This window comes from Acinonyx jubatus, chromosome A1 (genome assembly GCF_027475565.1).
Source record: "Acinonyx jubatus isolate Ajub_Pintada_27869175 chromosome A1, VMU_Ajub_asm_v1.0, whole genome shotgun sequence".
In the NCBI taxonomy this organism is placed as follows: Eukaryota; Metazoa; Chordata; class Mammalia; order Carnivora; family Felidae; genus Acinonyx; species Acinonyx jubatus.
The window spans coordinates 145,756,956-145,778,285 of NC_069380.1; positions in this window are offsets into that span (position 1 = coordinate 145,756,956).

Below are 21,330 nucleotides of genomic sequence, written 5' to 3' on the forward strand. Positions count from 1 at the left end.
AACTTGCCAGAAAACAGATTTCATCACTATCAAAGGAAGAACATTTGAATATTCAGAGCTGTCCAAAGATGTCTAGGAGATGGTGAGTTCTGTGTCACACAGCTCTTCATGGAAAGATACATTTACATATGTTCCATGGCTTCTCTAGAAGCATGAAAAAATCCCCTTCCTTAAATTATACCAAGGCAAATGTAATATAATTTTTGAATATCATACATAGATAAGTTGGAAATATGTTTTTAAGTTTATTTATTTTGACAGAGAGAGAGATGGAGAAAGAGAGCATGAGCACACTCAGGTGAGGAGCAGAGAGAGAGAGGGAGACAGAGAATCCTAAGCAGGCTCCACTTCCAGCACAGAGCCTGCCTGACATGTAGTTCAATCTCACAACTGTGAAATCATGACCTGAGCCAAAACCAAGAGTCAGAGGCTTAACTGACTGAGCCATCCAGGCACCCCTGAAATATTTTTTATTATGAGATTAAAAGTAATTTCTAACATTTGAGGTGGCTCAGTGGGTTAAGCATCTGACTTCAGCTCAGCTCACAATCTCACAGTTTGTGATTTCAAGCCCTGCATGGGGCTCTGTGCTGACAGCTCAGAGCCTGGAACCTGCTTCTGATTCTGTGTCTCTCTCTGCCCCTCCCCAACCTGTGTATGTGTGTTCTCTCTCTCTCTCTCTCTCTCCCTCCCTCCCTCCTTCAAAAATAAAAACAATTAAAATAAAAAAACACATAAAAATAAAAGTAATTTCTAACATTAAAATAAAATGCTGTTAAACTTGAATGTTAAAAAGAAATTATTAATTTAGAATTTGAAAGTAATTAGCTTCATGTTTACCGGTGCAATGATCTTTAAATTATGATCCTTGTAGACATTTATCTAGATATTGTGTTAAAATTAATATTTATGTCCTAAAATTGAATTAATTACAGTTATTATAGGTTTTTAATTAATTTCTTAGGTCATTCTTCTGCAGTGTCAATGCCAATATTAAATTAAATACAAGTCTTTATGTAATATATGTGTCTGGGTTGGACACATACAGGTGTGCATATACATTTTGCAGTTGGGTTATTGAATAAATATGAAAAATTGTCCATAGATATGGCTGGATTTAGAGAAGGGATATATAAAAAAAATCAGATTGTCATGCATGCTAATTTAATTAATTGTATTCTTTCTAGGGAAAGCTTATCTGTCCATAAAAATAGTTTAAAATAGTAATAAGAATAAATACAGTAACAAATAGGTATTACATATGTGCCCTTTGTTAAAATCTTTGCATAGTTTACTTATAAGAGATCTCTCTCATCATTCCTGTTCAATATAGCACTGGGAGCTATTGGCAGAGCAATCAGGCAAGAAAAAGAAATGGAAGGCATCCAAAACAGAAAGGAAGAAGTACAATTGCTTTTCCTTGTAAATGACATAATCTTTCAACTAAAAAATTCTAAAGAGTCCACCTGAACATTATCACAATAAACAAATTCAGTAATGTTGCAAGTTATAAAGTCAACGTACAGAAATCACTTTTGTTTCTGTACACCAACAAAATAATTGAATAAGAAATAAAGAAAACAATCCCATTTACAGTAGCTTCACAATGATAAAATACTTAAGAATAAATTTAAACAGGGAGGTAAAAAATCTCTGCACTGAAAGCTATAAAACACTGATGAAAGAAATCTTAGGAAAACACAAACAGAAAGAAATTCTATGTTCATGGGTTGGAATAATATTACTAAAGTGGCCATGATACAAAGTCATGTATAGATTCAACGTAATCCCTATCAAAATTCCAATTACATTGTTCACAGAAATAGATAAAACAACACTAAAATTCATTGGAGAAGACCCTAAACAGCTTAAGAAATTCTGAGAAAGAAGAACAAAGCTAGAGACATCACACGTCTGGATTTCAAATGTATTGCAAAGTTATAGTAACCTATATAGTGTGTTAGTGACATAAAATCTTAGAGGAAAAGCTTTTAACATTTCACCATGGAATATGATGTTAGCTGTGGATATGATGTGTGGGCTTTGTCATGTTGAGACACGTTTCTTATTTAACCAAATTGTTGAGAGTTTTTATCATAAAATGATGTAGTTTTATCAAAAGATTTCCTGCATTCAATGAGAAAATCATATGATTTTATCTTTCACTCTATTAATGTGGTGGATCACTTCTGCTGATTTTCATGTATTGAACCAACCTTACAAACCAGGAATAAATCCCACTTGATCATGGTGTATGATTCTTTTAATATGCTGTTCAATTTGTTTTTAAATATTTGTTGGAATTTGATATTCATCTTTATATTCATCTTTATTCTTCATTTCTGGAGGACATTATTGCAATATACAGTAAGAAGAAATTTTTATTTTCAGTATTTGAGTATACCATCCCATTCTTTCCTGACTTGTATGGCTCTGCTGAGAAATCCTGACAAATGGGGGTTCTCCTGTATTTATTTATTTATTTATTTATTTATTTTTTTGGCTTTAACAGTTTTATTAGAGAGTGACTTGAAAAAAATCTTTTTGAGTTGAATTTGGGAACTATGAGCTTCATGAATTTGGATGCCCAAATCTCTCCCCAGATTTGAAAAATCTTCAGCCATTATTTCTTTAGATAAATGTTCTTCCCTGTTCTCCCTCCATTCAAATTTTGAGACTCCAATAATTTACGGATTCTTTTTATGTCACCCATGGCTCACGTAAGGCTTTCTTCACTATTTTTTTCTTTGTGCTCCTATGAACTAGATAATTTCAAAAGTCTGTCTTCTAACACACAAATTCTTTCTTCTGCTTGTTCTACCTTGTGATGCTCTCTACCGCATTTTTCATTTCATTTACTGTATTCTTTAGCTCCAGAGTTTGTTTTTGTTTTTATGATTTTTCTCTTTGTCCGACTTCCTTTTTTATCCACATATTTTTTTTTCCTAATTTCATTGAATTGTCTTTCTGTGTTTCCTTATAGTTCATTGACCTTCCTTAAAACAGCTATTTTGAATTCTTTATCAGGTAAATTCTAGATCTTGATATTTTATGGTTGATACTTGATATTTTATGGTTGATTTTATGTGGGTCAAGTGAGCAGAACTTAGGGGTTGCTTGTGGTCTAGTTGTGGGGAGACACAGGCCTGGCGTCCCCAGTGGCTTGTGGGTGGGTATCCTAATGGAGTCTGTGAGAGCAGTTAGTAGGATCTGTGTTACTTTGTTACAGTCTGTTCCAAGTCCCAGCAGCTGTTCTTCCAGCTATGCAGCTCACAACTCAGTACTCTGGATGAGGCAAAAGAAAAATGGGTCTCCTTGGTATTATCCTTCACAGTTGGAGAAGCCTGGTGCTCACTCACACACTCACACTCTCCACCCCTACCCCCATGAGAAAAATCATGAGCTGAGAATGGTTGTCTCAGCACTGGCTTATGGTCTCTTGGAAGAGGGGTAATGTAACTAAAGTCAAACTGTTACTCTTACCTTCTCCAACAAATCCAACCTCAGATTTTTTTGTTGTTCCAAGATGTGCTAGAACCTCTGTGCTGGACACCTGGAGTTCTACAAAAGACTCTCTTACCAGTGGGTAACTGTGTAAATCACTGTTCTTCAGGGGCTTTCAAACCATGGCTGTGAAGGACTAGAAACACTAGTCTCTAGGAAGGACTAGATGGGTCACTTCAGGGTCCACAGCCAGGACTAAGTTCTGTATACTTACTACCCAATGCATAGATGGGCAAGACTCCTTCTTGGTTTCTTAGTATATGGTGCTGTTGATGGAACCATAGTCAAAGGAGTCTGTAGTCTAGTCTTCAGGACTATGGAGCTATTGCCAGCTCTACAGTCAGAACCATGGTTGCAAGTCAACCCACACCTGGGTGTGGGTCTGTATTCTTTGGCTGCGTTTGGTGTTTCACAATCTCCTACCTGGATCTCCAAACTCCAACAAAGGTACTGTTGTCCATGGATGGATGCAAAATTGTTCTTGTTGAGGGGAGAACATGAGTGAGGAATGTCTTATTTGGCCATCTTGCTGGAGTCACTCACTCCTATTATTTTATGTTGACTTTTTCAAAAAGATCATTTGCTAGGTATCAGTGATTTAATTGACACATAATCTTTGTCTATGAAAAATAAACCTTCCCATTTGAATTATGCACATTAAATCTGTAGTATATCTTGTTCTAAATGGGTATTCAAATGACGTGAACGTATGTCTTTTAATGTTTACAAAAGTTATTCTCACACCTGTAATTACTTGATTATTCCATGTTATAATAGAAAGTTTTAATATTTTCCAAAAAATACCATCTTCCTGGGGTGTGTCCCTTTGTAATATGACATTGCTGGTACACCAATTATGAAATGGAGTCTATTTCTCTAACCTCTTGTACCGGAATGGTCTTGATTCTCCTTTCTTTGGTCAATACAATGCTGTGTGAGTTCTGGAGCCCAGGCCATAAGAGGCTTTGGGGCTTATGCTGTCTCCATCTTGAAATCCTGAGATCACTATGCTTGGAAGAAGTGTAGCCAAACCTACTTGAGCATAAGAAGCCAAATGAAGGAAAACTTAAGTACCCCAGGTGACCCCAAAGTCCAGACATGTCTTTGAAGCCATTTGGACCATGCAGTCTAGTCTAGTCACCTTCCAGCTAGATGCAGCCACATGAGTGAGACTAGGCAGAACCAGTAAAGGAAATGCTCAAATAACTCTGAATTGTGAGAAATGGTAAATTGCTCTCATTTCACACCACTAAGATGTTGTTTGTTACACAGCAATAGATAACTGATAAATTTCCTCACTCATACTATATTGCATAATAGGACACAAGAAGTTATTGTAGGTGAAAATCAATCCGGAATTTATTATTTTTTTAATTTTTTAAATGTTTGTATTTATTTTTGAGACAGAGAGAGACAGAGCATGAGCAGGGGAGGGAAGAGAGAGGGGGAGACACAGAATCTGAAGCAGGCTCCAGGCTCTGAGCTGTCAGCACAGAGTCCGACACGGGTCTCAAACTCATGGAGGGTGAGATCATGACCTTAGCTGAAGTTGGATGCTCAAACGACTGAGCCACCCAGGCGCCCCCAGAATTTATTTTTAAAATGATACTATAAACATAGAACTGTACTAAGATGCACAATAAGAAAAGTTAAAGAGAAATGATCTGTCAGCCAAATAGAATGTGAAATTTTATTTCTTATAGAAGGTACACAGTCAGTATTTTCAAATTAACAAAACATACAATGAGGTATACCATTATCTCAGACAATTGCCCAGAATGCCTACAAAGAAAATGAGAAGATGAAAGTAATTATCCTGTTAAAGTAGATACTGTTTTTCAAAACTTCCTCAATTGAAGAAAAGACAGAATGAGTGAGATTTGAGTCACCATACCATGCATTAATTCTCTGATTCTTGGACAGCTGGAATCTAACAGCGTATGTTAATGCAGAGGACTCTGTATTGATTGAATTTATAACCTCCCTTTTGAAGATTCTATGTCCTTTATGAGTTAATCCAGCAAATGTTGATTCCAGCTTATACTTGTTTTCAAAGTATCATAGAAACCCGTTAATATTTAATCAATGTTTTCTAGGTACATTGACTCTCACAATTTACTTCTCTCTAAAGTGAACATTCTCATCTCATGGATATTAACAGAACATGATAGAATGAATTTAACTTTCAATGATCCAAACATTTTGAAGGCTGCACCATGGAAGCACCATTTAGACTCTGAGTATCTATAAGATTTAAGTGCAATCCCATTTATCACTGTATTCCAGGGGCTAACATGTTGCAATTCTGTGGCAGAAGGCAGTTATTCAATAAATGTTGGCTTGTTGAATGAATGATCAAAGGATAATGACTACATCTAAATATTTATAGTCCTGATTCTTGGTAGCTATATGATTCTGAACTTACATGATCTGCCCCCTCCTTATGTATGTCCCATAACATAAGAAAAATATTGACATACACAGTTTTCCCAGGAAAATTAAAATGTATTAAATGATATTTTTTGAATAAAAACTAGTGAGGGAAAATTATTTTCAAAACATAGGTACTGATTTTGTTTATCAAAACTGTGACATACACATATGTTATTAGAGGAGAAATAGAGTAGTAAATGGGAAAAAGTACTTCTAAATTGTAACATTTATACCAGAATGGAAAAATCTCTGCAAAAGTCTAGAACATATAAAAGGAAAACCTTTTCAGTTTTATTCCAGTATTATTTTATTCCAGTTTTATTTAGTTTTATTCCAGTATTATTTCACCACTGTATCAGTTTCCATGGCCATGCTCTTTATTTAGGATTACTGACCTGTTATTCCTCCATTGCATAATCATGTACCTTTTTCTCCAGGAGGATAGGACACAGGGGCATCTCAAATAGAGAGATTTCCAGTACCCATTATCTTCCACTGTCCTGTGACTTTGAAAATGATTTCATCTCTAGATAGTTAAAAAAATTTTTTTTCAGAACATATTGATTTGTAAAAGCACTCTGTGGTTTACTTGTTGAAAATGCACTTAGTACTAATAGCATGCTTCTTCTTTGCCCCTGATATTACAGAAACAGATCATTTGGATTGAGGCCTAAAATCTTTTAAGATTCATTGTTTAAAAGGAATTAGCCTGCAAAATTAAAAAGTAAACATAAAAAATGGTAATGCTAATGAACATGACTAAGAATAATTCACAGTTATAACAAAATATATGAAAATGATCTTTGGATGTTTAGAGGTAAGCTAATGGAAATATGTGTTCAAGATATCTTCATTGTTACATAACCTTTACTAGTTTAGACTACTGCCAAATGATACACAATAAAAATATGGAGTAGGCAAACATTAGATATGAGTGATGCTATTCTATGATTAATTTTGCTATTTGTGGGATATAGCATTCTTCTATAAATAATTTCAGATTTGGGTATCCAAATACATAAAACAGAGCAAAGGTATATTGAGTTACCATTTTCTGTACTAATTCTTTCCAGGGTTTCTCAGTATAATGCTATCACTGATCACACAGTACATATTCCTTACCCAAATGACTAAAAAATAAATCCAGAAGTATAATTGCAACTGTTCCTCCCCTTTTCTTGGGTAATCTCATTTTAAAGCAATTAGGAAGACAAAGTAAAGTTGGCTTTTACATGGAAGGGAAGGGTGGCATGGGGAGTCAGTCCCCAACCCAGGTAGAAAGGGTGCCCTGCTGGAGAACAGCAGGCTTACACTGAAATTTTTGAGAGAGAAGAAAAGTTCTTTGCATGATACTTGTAACTCTTCTCTACGTTTGAGGTTGTTTTAAAACAAAAATGCCAAGAAATATAATTGTGGAACTTTGTGCTTGCTTAATTGCAATAAAATAAAAATAAATCTGATTTAAAAGTTTCAAATAATTGTCTAAACTGTAGATTGGATATGCCCAATAAAACTTCTCATCAAGTGGTTTCTTTTTTTTTTTTTCTCCCACAAAGAAGCCTGACTACATTTTCAAATACTTGTTTAGATTATATGAAGATGGCAGAAACCATTATTTATCCTGGATTTTAATGTATCATTGAGCAGTAAGATAGGTAAACAACTCAATGAATGCTGACTGACTGAAAATTATAAACTATTAACACTCAATATGTATTGAAACAAGTAATACAATGCACACAGCCAGTTACTTCACAGTCTTTTGGAAAAAATCTAATCACAACTTTAAGCTTAGAAACCTATTCCTTTTAGGCAGTCTTATTTTATCTGTAACTTGGTATTTTGTATGTAGAAATAAAACTGTTAGAATGATTAAGGATTTTAGAAACGGATTAAATCAGACCATCGTTATGTGGTGATGGTCTTCAATGACATGAACTAAAAAAATAAGCAATGAGCATGGATAATCTCGTGTTGACTGTGAAGTGTGACAGAGACAGAAACAGCCTACTTCTATCTCAGCATTTATTTGAGTAAACACAAGTGAACACAGTTCTACATTCTTTCTAAAAATAGAGCAATTTCTCAAAGGTCTGACCACTTACGTATTTTTTGTTATAAACCTATTTATGGATCTCATATTTTTTCAGTTACAATGGATTTTTGTATGCAGTGATTGGTAGGTAAGAAGCTTAATAAACTTATTTTAAAAAGTGTTTAACTTTATTATTTGCTTACACATTTAATATCTTAGAATAAAAACAGATGAATTAAAACATGTGCTAAAACTCAATAGACACTATTCATTTGAATAGTGTTCATATATGTGTAGAGCAAATAGTGTTAGGAGCTGAGGTCTATTTTCTGTAATTCTTCACTTACTTGGTAAGTGTGGTTGATGAGATTATTTTTTTAAACAAATATTCAGTGTCTCTTCCCCACACTGTCATGAAAGAGTATATTTTCTTTTACCCAAAGATGTTGGGTTGGCTGTGTGACTTTCTTTGGCTCCTGTGGTATTAGTGGAGGTGACGCAAGTAAAAGTTTGAAAACTGCTTTGAGGTTGGACTTGCTTTCTTGTGCTCTACCTTCTGCAGAGAGAACATACCTCAAATAGTTGTTGGCCCAAGGAAGGTTACATTCTTGTGAAGGAGGTAGAAAGAAGTGTATCCTTTATTCAGAGGTAGTAATACAATTAAAGCTCTTTATCAAGTAAGTACAATAATGTAGAGGGATCATAGGGAGAAAAGAAAAATCTGCAAATGGCAAAGACAGGAAAGGGAAGTTGGGAAGATGAAAAAGGGAAATTTGTAATAATACAAAGAATAGATATGGTAATGTCATCTAATTAGCAATTTTAGTCCAGACAGTTGCAGAAAAGTGTTACCACACACTCTAATATTGTATTATATATTCTGATACATTATAACATCAAAATATAAAAAAAAATATGGAAACTTACATTCTTTCATCCCCTTATATACATAACAGTCTTAAAGTCGATGCTGATGCATCTGTTTACATTATCCATATAATTATTCTAACTCTCCACTTCCATTTCTTATTAAAAATCTAATTCAACTAAAAATTGAAGGGGATACATATTGACACTAATTGGTAAAAAAAAAAAGTCTGCTTTGGAAATTTAATTTTGAATATAATCTGAAGAGCACAAATGATTATGTGTGATATTAAAATTTAATATCAATATTGCATTATTCCAATATCAAATTATCACTTAAATGAGCCTGGATTGGATTTATTAATTTGATATATGGGATTTCTTTGCAATATTTTTCTCAACAATTATTGAGGTATAGTATATGAGATTTTAATTAATATATATAATCTTTATAAGGCAGTTTAAGTTCTTAAATTTTCATGTTTTTCTTCTGTTTATAGGCTTTTCTCCAACTTTTAAGATTCTTCTATCATTCATTAAATCATTCAAGTAAAATTTTTGACATATTCAAGTTTCTTACTATAGAAGGCTGACAGATTAAAAAAAATCATCTCATTAATTAAATTAAATGCACAAAAAACATCATTCAATTTTTTTCATTGATTTTGTGATGGTTTTAAATTAAGTTTATTCATTCACCAGGTATTGACTGCCTTTTGTGCATTAGGCATTATTAAGAGGCAGCAGAACAAAATATTTAGCAAAACTATGTAATATTTTGGCTTTCATGGAACTTAAAATCTAGGTAAGGACAGATAATTAACCGAAAAATTTCACAAATGAAAATTTTGCCCGTTGGTCAGTGCCACAAAGGAGAAGTACATAATAAAATGAGAATCCCTTGACTTAGTTAGCCAGGGAAGATTTCCATGAAGTGGTGAATGAGCTGAGGTCTAAGAAAAAGTAGATGCTAGGTCACAAGGGGATAGCCATCATATTGTATGCACATAGGAAACCATATGTGAAATGGTCCTAGGCAGGAGAAATTGCTGGGATATAAACTAGGGAAGGGACAAATAGCTACTACCATTGTGTGTATGGGTCTAGAGTCAATGAGAATAATATTGCAAACACAAATCCAATTTAAAAAGGCCATCATTTTGGTTATAATTTCATATTATAATTTGGTGCTATGCTAGAACCGTAGGCCATAGCTGGTATTTTTCTTCAAAGTCAAAATTACACAGCATGGGAATTACCTCAAGTCAGTAGACTGCTTCGCTCATTTCTTTGATTCTGGCTGTGTATAGCAAAGAGAATCTTTGAAGCATATGGTGGGAATGGCTTGTTTATTGCTAAAACAATGCTATATAACAAACTACCCTCAACATCCAGTGGTTTAGAACAGCTATGCAGTAAGTATAGTTCACAAATACACAGGTAGGCTAGATGATTCTGCTGGCCTCAACCGGACTTACTCTTGGGTCTCTGACCAGCACTTTATCTGCCAGAAGACTTTTATGATCTCTTCTGGGCCTTTGTACATTTCTGTTGGCTATTAGAAAGCAGCCTTAGCTGGAACAACTAGGGTGATTCAGCTCTGTACCAGTTGCCTTATCTTCCAGCAGGCTTGGCAAGAGAGAGGAAGCAAGAGAGGAAGCCACTACTTTCCCAGTGGCTGGAACAAGTTACATGACAAGAACCAGAGTCAGTGTAGAGAGCATTACCAAAAGGCATGGGTGATGAGACTGGTGAAAAATTGGGACCATTAATTGAAATTATCAACAACACATGACATCTGGAGCAGGAACTGTGGTATCAGTAAAACAGGAGCACTCTGCTTTTAGTGAGTTTTCTAATAGGTTGTAGAGCCAGATAATGAAACCCCAAAGTCAGTGTGGCTGGAGCAGAGAAAGCCAACTCTGGCAAAGTGGGAGTCAGACTGGAGAGGTTGGTCCGATGGGGAGTCTTATTTCTGAAGAGACTGGAATTTTTTTTCCTGAGTGAATGTATAAAATAAACAATAAACTTTCCTACTAGGGAAAAATTACAAATTTACAGAGAAACCAAAATTAGTTTCTTTGGTATGTAATATTCCAAGAATAAGACTGAAATTTAATCATTCTAATGAAACAAAAATTATAAAAATCTCATTCTAATACATAAATCTACAATTTGACCTTAATTTAAATACCCTTTTCTTCTGATTCTTTGATGTTTTTAAATGGAAAAGAATTTTCCTATTAACTTCAGTACAAAAGCTGATTTGTTTTGTTTAAAATAGTTCAATTTTTATCTGTTTTTAGTTTTTATGCTTATGATAAAATATGAGGTTTATATGGCTTATTCCTCTTTTAGTTTTCCCAAAGTGTATTATCTCATTTTAATATTTCTTTTGATTCTCAACAATGCTTACTTTTGTTGGGTTTCATGATATTTTTGAAGTATGATATACATGTAGAAAAGTGCACAGAACATATGGAGACAACTCACTTATCAAATTGAACATAGTTGTATAAGCAATGCCTCAATCAAGAAATAGAATATTACCACTACCTCAGACACAATTCATTCATTCTCTCCCAAGAACTACCATTCCTTCCCCAAAGGCAGCCTCCATTCTTATTTCAATCACCATTAACTAGTTTTGCTTTTTTGAACTTTATGCAAGAAGAATGATATAGTCTGATTTATCTTGGTCAACTTTGTGTTTGTAAGCTTAATGCATGTTTTATGTAGCAGTATTTTATTGGCTTGAATTCTTGGATAGAATCCTAGACATGAATACACTATGACTGATGTATTCTATCATGGATGAACATTGGTTATTTCCAGTTTTGTGGTTATAATAAAATGGTGCCTTATTTGTAATCTTGTACATGCCTTTTAGTATAGATGTGTGTAAATTTTCAAGAGTCATATATATATGACTATATACTTAGGAGTACTGGATTTATGCCTTTCAGTACATACCCAAGAAAATTGGAGGGTAGATATACCTATGCTGTATACCAAGGAATAGTGGGAAAATACAAGAATATTAAGTTCACCTACAGTATATAATGCCAAATAGTTTTTTAGGGTGGGTGTTACTTATTTTCCCTTCCTCCAGCAATGTATATTTTTATTATTTCAGTTACTCTCAAACACTGGTACTGTCAGCCTTTATATAAGCCATTAATTTATTTTATCCATTCTGATACCTAAATAGTTAAATATAATTGAAGTTTTACTTTGTAATTCCCTGGCAAGGAAACAGGCTAAACACCTTTAACTTTGTTGTTGGACATTTGGATATCCTTTTTCCTTTCGTTTTGCTGCTGCTGTTGTTGTTGTTGTTGTTGTTGTTGTTGTTGTTGTTGTTGTTTTGTGTTGTTTTGGTTTGGTTTTTTTTGAAGCACATCTTTAAGTCATATTTTGCTTTTAGATTGTCCATTTTGTAGTGACTTTTTCTTTTGTATTGTATGTCTTTTTGTTATTGATTACAGGATTTAAAAATGTATTCTGTGTTTGAGTCCTCTACTGGGTATTTGTGGTATGAGTGTCCTTTCCCAGCATGTGGCTGTACTTTCATTCTTTTATTGGAGTATTGATGAACAGAGTTCTTAATTATAATGATACCCAATTTCCCAGTCTTTCCTGTTTGGTACTTATTATGTCCTATTTAAAATATCATTGCTTACCCCAAGATCTTCAGGATACTCAATTTTTTTCTTCTAAAATTATTTTACCATCCATAATTAGATTTAGAGCCTATCTGGAATTTATTGGATTTTGTATATATACAATCCAGTCTTCTGCAAAGAAAGATAAATTTATCCAGTCTTTTAAACACTAATACATTTTTCTTGCTTTATTATACTGAAGAGGGCCTCTGGTAAAGTATTAAATAAAAGTAAGCACAACAATGAATCTTTTTCATTCCCATTCTCAAGGACAAAGCTTTCCATTTCACATTTTTTTTAATGTTTACTTATTTTTAAGAGTGAGAGAGACAGAGCATGAGTGGGGGAGGCACAGAGAAAGAGAGGGAAATACAAGATCCGAAATAGTCTCCAGGCTCTGAGCTGTCGGCACAGAGCCCCACACAGGGCTTGAACCCATGAACCGCAAGATCATGACCTGAGCCGAAGTCGGACACTCAACCGACTGAGCCACCCAGGCACCCCAAATTCACACTTATTTCTAATTTGCTTTAAAAACAATATAATCATGAATGGTTGCAGATTTTTTTTTCAAGTGTTTTATGTGTTATTGAGTTGAACATATTATTTTCTCTTTTATCTTATTAATATGATATTGTGAATTACAATTCATTTTCATACTGTTTAATTTTTAATTTTAAATTGATTTCAGTTATTTAAGCTGAAATAAATTGATCCTCTCTATATTATCCTTTTATTTTTATTTAAAAAAATTTTAATGTTTATCTATTTTTGAGAGAGAGAGAGAGAGGTAGAGAGTGAGGTGGTGAGGGACAGAGAGAAGAGGGAGACACAGAATCCAAAGCAGGCTCTAGGCTCTGAGCTGTCAGCAGAGAGCCTGACAGGGATCTTGAACCCACGAACCATGAGATCATGACCTGAGCCAAAGTTGGGATGCCTAACCAACTGAGCCACCCAGGTGCCCTTTATATTATCCTTTTAAAAATACATCCCTGGATTTATATTAGAGTTTCCACAAAAACAGAAAATATCTCTATATCTATAGGGATAAAAGAGAGGGAAGGAGATGGAGGGAGAGAGGGAGAGAAGAGAGAGAGAGCACTGCAACTACTGATTATGATTCATATTTGGCAATTGTTTTCCTTAAAAATCAACTTGCCTATGACATTTCCCATAAATCTCATAAAGGTGACTTATAAAGTTTCCCAAACTTCAGCGTCTGAATTCAGTGATACTCATCTACTCTTAGCGCCAAGGAAAGTAGTTTACAAACACAAAATTCCACAGTGCTTTGCAGAATCTTTTTATCCTTTACTATCACGACATCTCTGTAGTTGACTATGGTGACCAGATATACGGACACTGTTAACAAGACTATTCACATTTCCACATGCCTTCTAATCTTGGTACTCTTTGTAGGAAGAGTAGCATTCTATAGCAATCATAGAACATGTGTTGCTCTGTCCTGATATTCCGAGCAGGCCCCACATTGCTTAATGAAACCATTCAACTATTTCCCAAGGTAACCCTCCTTTTCATTCAGACAGATATTCTCTACATCTCTATTTCTTATTATCTTTATTGTATTCCCAAACATTATTCCAGCCTACCATTTATTGAAACAAAACAAAAACCTACTTCTTATCCTCTAAGCAATTGATCGGTTTTTCTTTAAAATCTTGCACAAAATTCACTCCGCAAGTTACTCAATTTTTCTCTGGCTCATAACTGAAGAAAAAAAGGTATTCTTGTTGTATCACATTTTTGATAGCAATAATAAAAATTTCATATAGAAGTTATAGGCTGCAGTTTAAATTATTATAAATGGAAACATTAATCCAAGCCCATTTCATACTGAATCTGCACAATTCAGTTCACTTAAAATATATATACCGATCACAACTATACCTTAAGCACTTGAGAGAATAAAATAGTAATAATACATGGTCACAGCACAAGCTTGTTATGTACATAATGATACAGGTATAAATAATTTATATAAGAACATACTAACAATTATAAACTATTAGAAGCATAAAGAGATGTAATGAAATCAGAACAAGAATAATAGTCCTGATAATTTTGGTAGCCAAAATTTTTGCATCAGTTATGCGGAACTGCTGCTAAAATTGTCAGCCAATCTATTTTAGCCAAATGGATGACCTCAATCATTTTTTTTTTTCTTTTTGGCTTTCTTGTGAGGACTGTACAGTCATAATCCTTTTTGCAGCTTTCAGGAGGAAATTAACACATCCATTAAATTTTTAATCCATGAGCTTGTTTTCCCAATTTCTAAAAATATCAGACATTCAGTCCATGTTTTTATAGAAATCAGAAATAATTTTTGAGCAGCTGCATTTTTCCCCTGCATCTTTCAAATTTGTTTTAGGTACTTTAAAATTAACAGATGCTTTTATTTCTCAGTATCTCAGTGATAAAAAGGAGAATAAATAGAAGTTTTGTAGTAGCCACTTCTCTTGACTGTACCTATTATAAGAACATATACAATATATAAAGAGAACTACTTAAAACCATCTTGATTTCAGAATTGTTTATATTATTTATATTGACTTCTTAGTTTTAAGAGGATGAATACAATCTTATTTCCACAGAAAATCAAACACTGTCAGAAAAGACGGGATTGCAGTTGATTCTATCCTTTTGATGTGGGGGGGAAAAAAAAACCCAGATGAATCAACATAGGCAAGAGAGGACTGACAGCAAAATAATAATCTACCGTGTGCCAGGCATTATCGTAGACATGTGTTTCATTTCATTTACACTGTGATCCTTTCAAACATGTATTACAGTGCCTAATTTTAACTTACAACTCCCAATCGAACACAAAAGACATCTTTCTATGCACATGAGAACCCGATACAGTTTTATTGTCAGACTTTGGGAGCTTTAATTGTCTTTCATTGCAAAGGTCTTCATCTTCCAAGTTTTTGAAGATGGATTGTTCTTATATTCTTTCTTACGAGTTCCAGCCCTTGTAGATGACTGAAATTTAGACCGAATACTTTTCCTATTGCCCTAATAGTTGCCTTCAGTCTGCACCATGTTGTAATATCAATGTCAACACTGATGCCAATATTGACACCAACAGAAGTATACACACCCAAGAGCAAAAGTGGCACCAATGCTGATGTCAGTACTAATACATCAATAACAGCACCAATATCAACATCAGCACCAAAGCTGACATCATAATAGTAACATCAACACCAGCACCATTGCTGACACCAATATTAATACAACACCAACACCATTATGATCACTAATACCACTCTAACCATGAATAATAATGCCAGCATCAATATCAATACAATTACAATACCAATGCCTTTAATTTATTTCACGTCTAGGGCAATACTAGCATTCTACCTGCTAGCATCCGTGTCTTTGTTGTAGGGTTTTTTCCTGTCCTTTAAATTTTTTTTAATGTTTATTTATTTTTGAGAGAGAGAGCAAGCAGGGGAGGAGCAGAGAGAGAGAGGGAGACAAAAGACTAGAAGTGGGCTCTGTACTGACAATAGAGTCCAACGTGCGCTTGATCTCACGAACTGTGGTATCATGACCTCAAGTGAAGTCGGACACTTAACTGAGCCACCAAGCCTCCCCTAGTATCTTTGTTTCAAGAGGAAGAAGCTGAGGCTCAGAGAGGCCATGTAACTCACTCATCATCTTAAGGTTAGCAAAGTGGTAGACTCAGAACGGGTTCTAAAGTCTGATTGCAACAAATGTAATATACTGTAGACCTCTTCATATTAGTTCTGAAACCTTTCAAGAAGAGTGTATTCTCCATCCCTTGCCCCACCTTGCCCCACCTTGCCTCGTGTAGGCTTCTTAAAATTATACAGACATCATTCAGTTTTTGGCTTTCAGAAAGAAAGCCTCCATTCAGCTTTCAGAAAGAAATGAACATATTCATTAAATTTAATTTGAATTTCCCAACCAAATTGCAGAAATTTCTTCACTGATTGATCTTTCAACAATGTGTGTAATTGCTCATCTAGTCCCTCATTAAGGTTTCAGTGGGCCTCGGTTCTTCAACCACAGTTGAAGAATTTATTAAAATAGTTTTGAAGAAACACTTTTATATTTAGATTCTTAGCACAGAGACTTAGGGTCACATGTGACTTTTTGCTAATGTGCCAACGCATCCAACTATTAGCCTGGGAATCCTATTTTTCATGATCCCCAATAACCATAGTGATGCAAAAATCGCACTGTTTCATTCTAGACAAACTTTTATTTGCATTGTTCAGGACAGTCAATGGAGTTGATTTTGCCTCCCAATTCATATCACTAATACCGCCTTCTAAGCTTTTAAGTGTTCCAAATCCCCACTTCGAAAGAAATATTCAAGTGCCCTTGTAGCTCCTCATTATTTTTAATAAGTTCTCAGCAGCCAAGAGGCCACATTAATGGTTGAGAGACTCCTTTCCTTCATTTATCTTATTAAACTTTTATAATAACAAAGGAGTAAAAACCTAGGGTTTCCAGGTGCACAGAGAAATACACATTGATAAGATCACATCAAGGTGGAAACCTCATGCTTTGCTTATCTCAAAGCAATCCCCAACAGTCATTTACTCTACGAGAGTCAGCTCCAATCATGGTCTCTGCTTCCTCTGTCCAACTAATTATATTTTCCTGCCTCTACTTCCAATTGACAATTGAGAGTAGTCCATATTTTCAATTATTTCCTAATTTTTACCATCTAAAATATTCTTTCTAGGCTAGCTGTTTCTGACTGGTGCCCTATTTTTCTTTCTGCTTTTACAATCTAACTCCTTAAAATCATTGTTTATTCTATCTCTACTTTTTAATAACTCCCATTCACTTCACTGCTCAAACTTCTCAACCAAGATGTGGCTCCACATTTTCCATATCCTACTTTACTCTTTTATTCATTAGTACCTCTCATGTGTAATTTACTAGATAATATACTCATTTTCATATTTATTAGTTAACACCTGTCTTTTTCATTAGATGTAAGTTTGAACATAGCCAGGGATATTCTCCACTCACCAAGCCCCCCCTCCCAGATATGAAGGGGGGCTTCATAATTCCAAGTATGTAGAATAGTGACTGGTACAAATTAGTACTCAATTAACATCTTATAGTGAATGAAAGGCCACAGTATCTGACCTGTTTACTTCTATTCATGAAAACTTTAAAAATCATGGACTATATGTTACTAATTAATCTTTTTCTTCTCAAATCCTTTTAATGTATTCAAGGATGAATAAAATATTAAATTCTATGTTGCGATTACTTGTAAGTGAAGATGGAAGAGTTTCTATGGTGTGTGATACTTAGTAAACATTTCCCACAGTGGTAGCAACTGTAGTGACAAGATAAAGACTAAGATTTGATGAATGGATGCCATGGGGAAAAGCATTTCAGCTATGAGAAATAGCTTGAGTAAATGTGGAGAACTGGGAATGAATATGGCATTCATGAAGTCATCAGGGAGATAGCAGTCAAGAGCAAATATTAGGCAAAGGAGAATTAATGTTAGTTAGTAGCTGGGGAGAGGCAAAGTATGGAGAACAGTAGGGTCTGACCAAAACCCCTTGATTTTAGAACAAAAAATAAATGAACAAATAAGCTCTTGATCTGGAAAGTGGAATGATAAAATACATGTTTTAGAAAGACTAGGCATTAACATCACTTGCAGTCTGTAACTTGAGATGTTCAGGGTATTAATGGAAAGTGCAATTAATAAATAATTTTTAGTAACTACTTCATGCCGAGCTCTGTCCTGAGTGCTTTAAATTTTTTTATTTAACAAAAAGGTAATAATGCAATAGAATGATTTTTTTTTGTGCAAAATACATTAGTCTCCCACTCTTACAAGCAAAATTAGGACTCACCTAATAATATACTACATTTAGAGATATGGTCTTTTGATTTCTCAGATATATCTCAATGTTATGTGAAAATGTCCTGACTATAATGATAACTATATTCAACTACACCTGTTTTTTCTTTAGGCCAACGATATTACTTGCTAAAGTGTCCTATATTTGAAAGCATTTAATATGTGTTTCTGCATAAACTGTTTACTTTACAATATGAATGCATATATTTGTACATGTGCACATCCATATATAAGCATTGTGAAAAAACGTATCTATTTCAGTATATTACATTTTAAAAGGTGTTGAGAATACACTTACAAGATTTGGTAAAGATTGGCCAATTTTTTATGTACTAATCTACATATGCATTGTAGTTAATAGATACTTAATTGGATTTATTCATATGTTACAATGTTTTCTGTATAAGAATTCAATAATGACCATGATAGAATAGAGTATTCTATTAACTGATCAGTAAGGTGGCTGACTCTCTTCTTCCAATCATTTTCTGTGTTCTTTTAAAATATTTGGGAGAACTAATTTACTTAGTCACCTTACTACAACTTTTCTGTCTTTATAAGAAATGCAGCAGTGGCCTTCATTAGGATTTTTATTCAGGAAATAGGTACATATTTTTATCTATGTCCTCTAAGAAGAGTGCAAGGGATGTGAGTTAGATATAAAGAAAATGTTCTTGACAGTGTGAGCTATTAAACATTGGACTAAGTTATAACAAGGGAAGGTTAGAAGACTTTACAAATGAGATGAATTATCATCTTAATAACCTAGCATAAAAGCACGTAAGAAATGTCATTCAAGATCAGACAAATGTCTACCCAGCTGCTACCACAAAAATACTTAGAATGTTGTAGCTTCCTTCCCCAATATTAATCTTAAAAGAATGTAACTCAAGCACTCTTAGTTTCGCAACAACACTTAACATAGTATTTGAGCAGTGAATTTACTCCACTTTAAACATATTCATCTCTTCATCAAGGACAACTACTTTTAGGATATCAGATAATAATTTTCCTTATTATTTTTTGACTTTTGCCATTCCGGCTTTATGGATGGGTCCACAGTTAATTAACTAACATACACATTCATTCATGTGATAGAGATAATTTGAAATATCATTAATTAGAAGAAAATGAGACAGGCAATGTATGAACTCAATATAAATGGCACTTTTTCAATCTGATCTCAGTGAAAAATTGCATTCAGTCGTGAGAACAGAGACCCACAAACCATTACTGTAACAAGACAGGGAACTCTTTCAAAACAATATACAAAAATATACTGTAACGTGTGGGAATGGAATGGCAGGTCACAGTATCATCAGGACTAAAGATGCTTCCATTCTTCCAATTAGCCTTCAGTAGGATATACTTATTGCTTCAAGGTCATAAGAGGGCAGCTAGAGCTCCACCATTCACATATATGTTCTAGGAAGGAAGAAGGGAAAAAGCTAAGAGCAAAATTTACCTGCCAGACAGACATAATCTTCCTTTTAAAGTATCGTTACTTACAGCCTACCCAAGAAATTTGGCCAAAACGTAATTACATGGCCAGATGTACCACTGCAAGGTGGCTAGAAAATATCATTACTAACTCAGGGATATTTCCTCCACAAATGAATCAGAGTTCTGTTAGTAAGGAAGCAAACAAGAAATGCACATTAGACAAACAATGAAAAGTCTATGCCACATCTTCTACATATGCACCTTATGTTCATTGTACTAGTCCCATGCTAATTATCTATTTCTATATTTCCTTTTGTTTGCTCTTTGCTGTTTATTCCCCCTGACTAAAATGTGCATACCTTGTTCGCTACCAGTTGAAATCTTTACGGGTTCTGACTTTAGATCTTTGTTTCCTCAACTGTTCTTTCTCTACATTTTCCATCTGCTTCTATTTATGACCTCTCCTTTGTTCATAAATAGGTACTATGCTCTCCTTTCATAAAATAAGAAATCATTTCCTTCCTGATCTTAATTTGCTTTTCATCTACATGAATTTTTTAATTGTGTATTTATTAACAATTCTGGTTATTTTCTCTTTGCCTTCTTTACGAGGAAGATATTAAATTAATGGTTTTCAAGACTTCAGGTGTCCTTTAGTTGTGGCAAAGAGGAAACTATAGGGGATAAGGGAGAATGAATGTGGAGTATTCATTTTCCCAATTCTATGCCTTAGAGATAAGTTTTAGGCTTGTGTGTCTTGACTAAAAGTCACTGTTCCTGTCAAGAAAAACCTGGGTTCCTGTAATTAATTATTTTATCCTAGTTCTTAGGTCTTAGGGGTAGTGACTGGTTAGCTGTAGTTCCCCTAGATCTGCCCCTATCACTGTAATTATTGTATTGCATTATATTATAAACTATTTTAAATCCTGATGAAAATTGACTCTATTTTTTTTTAATTTTAATTCCAGTATACTTAACATACAGTGTTATATTCGTTTCCTGTTTTGTTACCATAAATTTGTTCCTTAACTCTGCAATCTGAATTACCTTCTTTGTTCTCCTTTCAGAGAAGTCATTTATTGCTACTTGACAATGTTAACAGACCTCTGAAGATCCATTCCAAATCAAGGACCTTTCCCTCGAAGAAATGGTGCACATTAGGAAAACATCTGAGAGAAGAGAGGTGAGTGAAAGCCTTATACTGGAAACAGATCAGAAGCATAGGGCACAATTTGAGTAGAAAACTAAGCCTGTTTTATATTTATCAGAGAAACTTAATACTGCATGGTCAAGTGGCTTGAAACAATTTAAAGCTGTCACACTAATATATTTGAATCACCAAGCATTTTCATATATTCTATGGAAGCATGTTCTTTAAAAATAGCATTTGGTTATACCATAGATTACCTAGATGGATCAATGGAGAAATTAGTGACTTTTAAAATATGTGTCATTAGGTATTATGAACTATGAAGTAACATTTACTCTAG